The 9829-nt window shown below is 39.8% G+C and overlaps 1 protein-coding gene across 1 annotated transcript in view; it reads right to left on the reverse strand.

The window, feature by feature from the left end:
• Window positions 1-9752, reverse strand: part of LOC140500181 (uncharacterized) — a 60569-nt gene extending 50817 nt beyond the window's left edge. Inside the window, exons 1-2 of the mRNA XM_072602536.1 lie at window positions 9617-9752; window positions 2003-2091 (exon numbers count right to left, since the gene is read on the reverse strand). The gene's annotated coding sequence lies outside the window, so the exon portion shown is untranslated. The remainder of the gene's footprint in view (window positions 1-2002; window positions 2092-9616) is intronic.
• Between the last annotated feature and the right edge of the window lie 77 nt (window positions 9753-9829).

Below are 9829 nucleotides of genomic sequence, written 5' to 3' on the forward strand. Positions count from 1 at the left end.
TTAGAAGAGCACTGAGACTTGTTCTGTTTGACCCCAGAGGGCAGAACTAGAAGCAAAGATGAAGAGTTGTGGAAAGGCAGTTTTCGGCTTGATGTAAGGAAGAAGTTCCTAATAATTAGAATTCTCTAAAAGTGCAATGGGCTGCCAGGCAAAGGTTGGATTATCACTTGTCTTACATATTGTAAAAGACATTCCTGGATAAGACGGCCTTGGAGCACCTTTCTAAGTCTCACTTTGTGATTTTGGACTCAGCAACACCAATTGCTGCATTTTATTTAATTTCAAATAGCCTCAGGATGTCAGAGCAAAAGGATTAAATTCTGTGGGATTTCTTAGAGGGTTTGAATAAACAAGCACTTCTACTCTGGGGGAATTTGGAGATTACATCCTTTTCCAAAAGCAATTGGCCCTTCCTACCTCCTCTGACTAGAGAGCCAATAGTGGGCAGTGCACAGTTAAGTCAACAACAGATGCTCAGAAAATGCATGTTCAAGGACTGAAAGAAAAGTTCTCATGCACTTACCTTTCAGCATCTCTTTCCCCTCAGGTTCATACATGATTACATCAAATTTAGTTAGACACTGGAAATCCTGCTTGTGGAAAAGGAATGGGGGCCTGATGGTTTGTCCTTAGGACATAATGAGTTGTCCTAAGCTCAATCCTAACCCTTGCAAGGGGCAAGTGGGAAGAGAAGAACAATGTGAAGGGAGGCTGTGACTTCAGGAGGCCCAAGGAAATCCTACATGTGGTCCAGACAGGGCCTCACAATTTTGCTCCCTAGAGGATGAGCATCAGGTAATTGGTGATTTTGGCACAAAGAAAGGAGAATGTCATCTATCCAGACATCTGCTGGTGCTCACTGCCAAAAAGACAGGAGAAAATGCAACCCTAGGCCTGATTTTGGCCAATAAAATTTATCTGACTATTGAGCTAGAAAAAACAGAAACTTTAACCTATCTCCCATAGTGCTATTCCTCCCTTCAGAGTTCATGACAGCACTTTTGGAAAAAGCATTTCAAAGGGTTCAGAGTAAGGAAAGGAGGGCCTAGTAGAGGTCTAATATTTGTACACGGTTGTTTGCATATTGTTTCCCCCATTAGACTGTTTCCTGGAAATAGGGGCAGTCTTTTTCCTTTTTTTGAATCCCTTGTGCCTGGTGCATAATAGGCACCTAATAAATGATTGGCTGACAGGGGAAGTCTAATAAATCAACAATAACATATCCTTCCTAACAATTAGAGCTACCCCAAAAGGGGGTGTGTGACTCTCATTGGAAGTCTTTGGATAGAGGTTGAGCAGTCAGTTCTTAGGGATGTTAGAGAGGGGTTTCAGTCAAATATAGGTTGGACTATGTGGCTTTTGAGGCCCCTTTCATCTTTTAAGTTCTTAGGTATTCTCTGATATTTACCTGGACTCAAGAAGCAACAAAGCCATGACTTTAAGTTCTGCTATGATTAAGAATCTTTGATCCTTGATTTGGGTCCAAACACAACAGATCCCACTTGACACAAAGCAGGAAGATAAAAAGCTTAGCTCTGAAACCCACCAGAGTCCTGATCCAGGAAAACCACATCTTCAGAATCATGTCTCTAAGTTCCCTCTGAGCAGAATCCAAAACATTCTAATCCTCCCAGTGGAATTTATCACCATGCCCTTCAACTTCAAGTAAGTTTAAAAGCTGTTTCTTAAGAGAGCAAGGGGGAGAGAGTGGAATTAGAGATGTATTAGTTTAAGAGTATCCTCTGCCATTCAAATAGCTTGGAGAGGTGGCCCTATGGTATATGTTTTCAGATCTAATATATGTGCAAGGGAGAGTACAGAGGGAACCAAAGCTAATTCTATATGGAAATCCTCACCCCCAGGCTTAGCCCAGCTTTTGAGGGAGAGAACCGGGATTGAAGTTTCTGAGTAAGGAGTTCCTGGACAAAGAAGCTTGACACTGAGAGAGGAAGCAAGGACACACAGAAGCCAAAGTGGCACAGGAATTTTAAGAAGAGCTCACCTGGTAGCTACTCAGTAGAAGCTTGGTTGCCTGCCTGGCCTCCTAGGCTTTCCTCTGGAGATGGATGGGAGCCTTAGAATCGCACTTAGCTGAAGGAAGAGAAAGAAGGAGGAAGGAGAACAGTTCACCTTAAGATTCACCAAGTTTGAGATACAACCCTCCCCATGTGGAATTCAAGGAATCATAGGGCCCTTTAGGACCTCACTGTTGTCAAAGCTTTAGATCAAATATTCTTAATCTGGGGTCCATTAATGGTTTTAAAAAACATATATGTATTTTAAAACTAGTTCAATGTAATTGGTTTCTTTTGAAATCCTACATATTTTATGAATTTAAAAATCTAATTTTGGGAAGATGTCCATAAGTTACATCAGACCTTCAAAGGGATTCATGATAGAAAAAAAGATTAAGAATCTCTGCATTATATGGTTACCATTGGTGTGAGAGCATGTACCATATCAACTATAATTGTGACCAGGGACAAATGTTCATTATGACAATGTTCAACAGTGAGCCTTGCCTATTATATCTAAGCCCACAGTCATGGGATCAGAGACTTAAAGCTGGAAAGGACCTTAGAGGTCAAAGATTCCAACCTCCTCATTTTACAGATGAGGAAACTGGGGCAGGCAAAGGTTAAATAACTTGTCCAAAGTCATAAAATTAGTTAAGTGTCTGAGTCAGGATTCAAACTCAGGTCTTCTTGACTTTAAGTCCAGTACTCTATTCTACTATCCCACACAAGTGCCCCTAATAGGTCTGGGGAATTATGAAGAAACCAGTCTGGCAATAACAAAAAGCTCATGTAGGGGAGAACTAAAGGAAGAACTAAAATTCATAAGCTGAAAACTATATAGCACCTTTTAGGTCATCTATTCTACTTCCTTCATTTTATAGTTGTGGAAACCAAGGCCTCCACAAGGTAAGTGACTTGCTTAAGATTAAGTGGCCGAGCAAGGATTTGAGATCAAATTCTCTCGCCACAGCCAGAATTCTTTACTTACACAACACTACAGGAGTGCTCTGGGCAACCAAAAATAGAGGCCCTGGGAGCAGATGGAAATTTCTGAACGATGGAATGACAATTGGAGTCTTTTTGAAGAAATTAATTTGACCATAATTTATAGGATAATGGTTAAAAAAATCAAATGCACAAGTGCAAGGTAAGGAAATCCTTTCAAAAGGACTGCTCCTTTGAAAAATATCTGGAGCCTAAAAGGCTGTAAAACTGCAGACCCTTTGATTCAGAAATACGAGTAGGTCTGTAACCCAAATAGAACAAAAAGAAAGAAAAAGGACCTACATATACAAAAATATTTATAGTAACTCTTTTTGTGTTGGAAAAGAATTGGAAAATGAGGGGATGTTCATCAATTGGGCAACGGATAAACAAGTTGTGGCCTATGATTGTGATAGAGTGCTACTGTATTACAAGAAATGATAAGAAAGTGGTTTCAGAAAAAAACATGGCAAGACCAACATGAACTGACGCAAAGTGAAGTGAAAAGAAGTGGGAGATCATTATGTAGAGAAACAGCAATGTTGTAATGATGATCAACTGTGAAAGATTTGGCTATTCTGATCAGTACAATGACCCAAAACAATTCGAAAGAACTCATAATAAAAAATACTATCTACCCTCGGAGAGAGAACTGATGAACTTTGAGTGCAAACTGAAATATACTTTTCTCACTTTCTTCATTTTTCTTGCCTTTTTTTGCTAATATGGAAACACGTTTTGCCAGATTTTCACAGGTATAATTGATATCAAATTGTCTGCCTTCTAAGTGGATGGAGGAGTGAGAGGTAGGAAGACATATGGAACTCAAAATTTAAAAAGAAAAGAATGTTAATAAATAATGAATTTTTAAAAAACTAAAAAGATTTGGGGATTTTAGTGGGCAGCAGGCTAGTATAAAGTAACAATGTGGTATGACTACAAAAATGGCTACTGTTAGGCTACAATAATGAGCATGCAGGTGGCTCAGTGGATAGTATGTCAGGGCTGAGTCAGGAAGATTCATCTTCTTGAATTCGAATGTGGGTTCAGACACTTACTAGCTGTGTGACCCTAGGCAAGTCACTTAACTGTTAGCCTCAGTTTCCTCATCTGTAAAATGAATTGAAGGAAATGGCAGACCACTCCGAAGTCTTTGCAAGAAAACTCCAAATTGGGTAATGAAGAGTCCGACTTGACTAAAAAATACTAAACCACACAAAAAGCTATAATAACTAAATTAGCATGTCTAAAAGGTAACAAGCCCACCGTACTATGCAATGGTTGAAACAAATATAGACTATTATGTTCACATTTCCTTGCCACATTTTAAAAGGGACATCAAGTAGTTAGAGTAGCCAAAAGATGGAAGGCCTGGCTAGGGAGTCTGGCAATATTAAAGAAATTGGCAAAATTAATCTAGAAAGGAGAATACAGTAGAGAAACACAAGAACTATTGTTATTTACCTAAAGGGTTTTCATGTCATATGGAAGAGGGATCTGCCGTATTCTAAGTAGTTTCAGGGAAAAAAACAAGGAGTGGACATAGATCACAAGCCATATTCTTGCTCAGTTGAAGAATATGTAACAATTCAAGCTGTCCCACAAAGAAATGGGCTGCTCTGTAAGGTAGTGATAACCGAATGACAATGGCTGGATAATCACCTGTCATGAAGGGATGCTGCTGCATGAGGTATGAAGCCTGTCCTATCTAATCTATAAGGTACCTTCCAATCCAAAGATCTATGGCCCTCCTGATTTCCCATGCATTTACTTAGAATCAGATACCCCAAACCTGTCTTATCAAGTAGAGTATAGCTACTTAAGAGCAGAGATTGGACATTCTACTTTCTATACAACAGGCCCAGAATATATTTGCAGTAGGATGATGATGTAGTGGGAGGTGGGAAAAGAGTCAGGTGCCTTACTACTCTCCTCAGGAATAGCAGGAAAAACAATAAAAAGCAACAAAATTGAAGTGGGGGAGGAAGAAGAGAGAAACATTTATGAGGAAATTAAACTAGCTAAAAAGATAATAAAATGAATAAAAAGAAAATCTCTGAGAGTTTCATCAGAGACAAGGTAAGAAAATTCCAAGAGATGTTCAAATGAATAATAGATATACTAACAGAATTCAAGGAATGTTCCAACTTCTAAAACAAAATCATGAGAGGAATTAAAGCACTGAATGCAGCTAAGAAATCACAGAATGAGAAAAGTTGAAAAGAAAATCATAGACAGCCTAAAGATCTCATTAGATACACAAAAAAAGAATGAATGAGGTAGCAAAACAACAGAAGATAATGTAGTTGAAGGGGAAAAATGAACTCAGGAAATAAGATAACTGGAAAAAAATCTGGAAACAATAGAGGAAAAAGTTGCAGGTCTGGAAAGAATCTCACAATTGCTAGTGCTGGCAAACACACTAAAAAAAGATAATGCAAGATGCAGTAAGAGAAATATATACACAGTAAGAAACTATTCAAGAACACTTCCCCAAACTATTAAAACCATGCAAAAGCCAAAAAGTCCCCAATAAGAAACTTAAAATCCAACTCATTTTGGTAATTCAACATGGAACTTCAAAATTTAAGCAATGAAAAAACTTCTCCAAGCTAACAGAAAAATTATGTAGCAAAAACCATCAGAGTCTCAAGAGATTTTCCCACAAAAACCAGGAAAGACAAAAGAAACTTCAAGTACAAGCACTTATTCGAACAAGCTTAATCATTGTTTGAAATTAAAAGATGGATAAATAACATTCAAAAAGAGCTCAGAGAATTCATGGAGTAAAGACAGTCTTCCAAAGATGCTCTGGATGTGGTGCTTGGCTCACCTCTACAGATCAGCTCTGGGGACCACCTTTTTTCTGTCTTTCCTGTTCCCCTCAGCTGCTACCTGGCTCTCCATTCACCTGAAATTATTTTGTGTATACTCCTTATTTACTTCTTACATATCTTCCATGAATGGCATGAAGGTTTTTTGGGTACAGGGATGATTTCATTTTTGTATTTGTTTTTTTGTAGCACAGGGCTAAACACACATTAGGCACTTAAAAATGTTTGTTACATTGTACCCAGAGAAATAAATACCTAAAACACACATATATAAAACTGGCTACTAATAACAAAGTTGAAGTCTGAAAGAGTAGATACATGTAATATATATAAATTTGATAGGTGTGACCTAGTAGATAGAGCCCTAGACTGTGAGACAAGGAGACCTGCATTCCAATTTGGCCTCAGACATTTACTACAATGACCCTAGGCAAAAGTCACTTAACCTTTTTTTCTGAGTCAGTTTACTCATCTGTAAAATGGGATAATCACTTACCTCCTGGAATTGTCATGAGGGTAAAATGAGATACTGTAAAAATCTCAAAACTATAAAAATGCTAGCTCCTATGATTATTTACCCACAGAAATTATTAAACCAAAAGTGTTCCATTGATTAAATTGCTGAGTGTAACAGTAGGTGTTGAAGAAAGAGGGAAAAGATAATCTACAAAAGGGCATAAAGTAGTAAAAGAGCATGGAATTGTAAGATTTAAGAGAGGGAAAGGATCTTGGAGACCAAGTGTCTAATTCCCTCATTTTACAGAAGAAATAACAGATATACAAAAGGTATATTTATACATAACATGCAAATTTTATATGTATATATGATAAAAATACAATAAAAATACTGGTTGGTTGGTTGTTGTTCTTTGTTTTTGAAGAGGACCAAAATGAGATCACCATGATAAAGTGAAGTTTCAGTGCGTCCAACTGTGGCTGATGGTACTAATACAAGCTCGGAATGCTCTCCCACAGGTTGGATACAGATAGTCCTCATGAATATTTGGGGTAGATACTCCAAATTTGTGCATTCTATGTTTACTTTGTGCTGTCTCAATTCTGCTTTGTTCATAGAGCACAGCACCCTTTCTGCTGCGGGAACGCCATGCTGAGTGATCCTGTGCCAGCGTCTCCCATGTTGCAGTCAAATCCAATAACACTATAATGAATAAAATAATAATACTGTATAATAACTAAATACATACACCATACATAAAGTCCAAAATGTCAAACTTGGATATCTTAGTATATAATTACTGTAGAAGGATGTTTCAGATGAACAAAGAAAAAGGCAGGAAAAAGAGGGTGGAGAGGGGAGAAGGTATTGGTGATTCTGAATCAAAATCATCTTTGGTAAAGGTAGGGATATGTCAGCTGCAAACAAGAACGAGAAGGATTTTACAATCCACAGGAAATCCCTTTCAAAGTGAAACTACTCATTTCAAAATTACCAATAATCTTTAAACTGCCAAATCCATGTTTTCTCAGTACTCATCTTCTTGATCTCTGTGGCATCTGACACTGCTGAGCACCTCCTAAACAGGGTTTCTTTTACCTGAGGTCCGTGAATTTAAGAAAATCTTGATAAGTACTTAAACCATTTAACCATGGATACATGCAAGACGCTGTCTTGGGCTCTTGCTATACTCTCATGATTTTAACTACCATAGATAAATATCATCTATAAGCAGATGACTCCCAGATAAGGCAGGCTACTTTATTGAAAGGTGGCTGTTGCCAGGCTTGGCCAAGGCAGGTTGCTCTGCCATTGGGCTCTATTTACAGGGTATCATTTCTGCTGGCTGGGTCCACTGATGTCCTGTGTTTGCTCTTTGATGGGCAGCTGCAATATTGAATATTTTTAATTTTAGACACTGGGTGGTTTTGTGGTCTTTTCATATGGAGTGTTATAAGTCTTTTTCAGTTACGGAGCTACCCATAGCTTATGAACAGCAGAAGTTTCTTTCCTCTGACTCCCTCAGAGCTGGGGCTCTAGGGAGATCACTTGGCAAGGAAATGTGATGAGGTTGGCCAGTCTTATAGCCATTCTTCTTTGTGCACAGTCTTGATGGCCTTTTTATGCAATTAAGTTATTCTAGCTTCCTACTCATTTAGAATTGGGAAATGTAGTTTTGTATCTGAAGGCTTTCTCCTTCACCTTTCAATGAATGTATGTCTTTTAGTTGATGCAGTTTTTGCTGAAGTTTTACTGGGCACTCCTAACATTTGCTACTACAAAAGGAAATGATTTAAATATTTTACAAATATTTTTGTAGATATGAGCCCTTTTCTTCCTTCTTTGATTTTTTTTGGGATATAGATATAATAGCAGTATCACTGGATAGGTTACATGAAACACCTTTATATACTTCCAACTTTGATACTGTGACTTTTTCAGTGTTCTATATAAAATGAAAGAATTAGATACTTGGGGCATCAAAATAGAGCTTTAGTGGAAAAGTCAGTAAATTCTGTTGGATTCGATGACAGACTAGAAAAAGTGAATTCAGTTTCCATCTCACACCAGATCATAGGTGTGTAGTGGAGAGAGTGCTAGATTAGGAGTCGGGGAGACCAGAGTTCAAATATTGCCTCAGACACTCATCTGTGTCACAATCTCTATCTTCCTCAGTTTCCTTAACTGTAAAAGGACAGAGATGACATGAAAACCACTTTGCAAACCTTAAGGTACTATATAAACACATATATAAAATGCTATCTAAATGTGCTACTATCTGCAAGTCACTTAACCTCTATGTGCCTCAATATCCTCAGATGTAAAAAGATGGAGATAATAGAAAAAACCCTTTAAAGCTTAAAGTGCCTTATAAAATGCCTATCTATAAGTCACTTAACTATCTGCGTGTTTCCTCAGTTATAAAATATAGTGATAACAAATAAAGCACTTTGCAAACAAACTGATATATAAATGCTAGCTATAAATATTGATATTACTAGTAACTAAATGGGGAAAAAGTTAGAAGTGAAAGAAATAATATATCTCCATTGCAGAGAAAAATAAACATCTATTGAATAAGTGGAAGAAACTCTTGGGGAAAATACAGACTACACTATTAAAGGGATGGTTAGTTAACTGCTAGAAAAGGAAATGGTGACAACAAAGAACCTGCACGGATGGCTTCACTAACAGGCTAACATTTCCTTTTCTGACGGTTATTGGACAAAAGCAATGCCACAGACTTGAAGAGATTTCAGGGTCTTTCAAGCCCTCCTTGTGAACAAAATGAAGAGATGTTCGCTGGAGGAGATGACGGTACAACTGGGTGATTCACAACTAGGGGACTCCAGGAACACTTGGGGGAAGTGCGATCCCAACTTGGAAGGTCTCTGGCGGAGTGTCCCGGGGATCTGGGCTTGGACTTGTGCTGTCTAACTGGGAGAAAGAAATAGATGACGACAGCTTTGCTGATGAGTTACACAACTAACACCACGGAACCAAACAAATCCTGACGGGCCAGAACCTGAAATTTAAGGAAGAATGGAAAGTCTTGCATTTGTTTTACAAGATGGGGAGGGGGGGCTAAACAGCGCGAAGAAGATCTGGGGCGCTCCAGAAGAATCCGCGGGACGGAGGAAGACGGCGGGCGGGGACGGGCGCGTCGCCACGGCCCGTGGGATTAGGCCACAGCCGGGGTGGCGGGTAGCGGGCGCGCTCCCCCTCGGGGTTCCCTCCCCGGACGTTCTCCCACCCCGCTCGGGCTCGCCCTCTGCCCCGGGGGCCATCCCATCCCAAGGCCTCGGGGCACGGGCTCGACTCACCCTCGGTTCCCGGGCGGCGCAAGAGCAGCAGACTAGGAGGCGGCTCCGAGGCCGGGGACGGTACCACGGAGCCTCACAGGCCTCCGACACCCCTCCCTAGGTCGCCCTCCCCGGCCGGAAGTGCTGCCCCGATGCCCCGCCCTCGGGAGCCGCCCAATCCGGGCCCTCGGTTGGCCTCGGGCCGCTCTAGGCTGCCAGGAGGAGTCCCGGTCT

Source organism: Notamacropus eugenii, chromosome 4, assembly GCF_028372415.1.
Source record: "Notamacropus eugenii isolate mMacEug1 chromosome 4, mMacEug1.pri_v2, whole genome shotgun sequence".
Taxonomy (NCBI): domain Eukaryota; kingdom Metazoa; phylum Chordata; class Mammalia; order Diprotodontia; family Macropodidae; genus Notamacropus; species Notamacropus eugenii.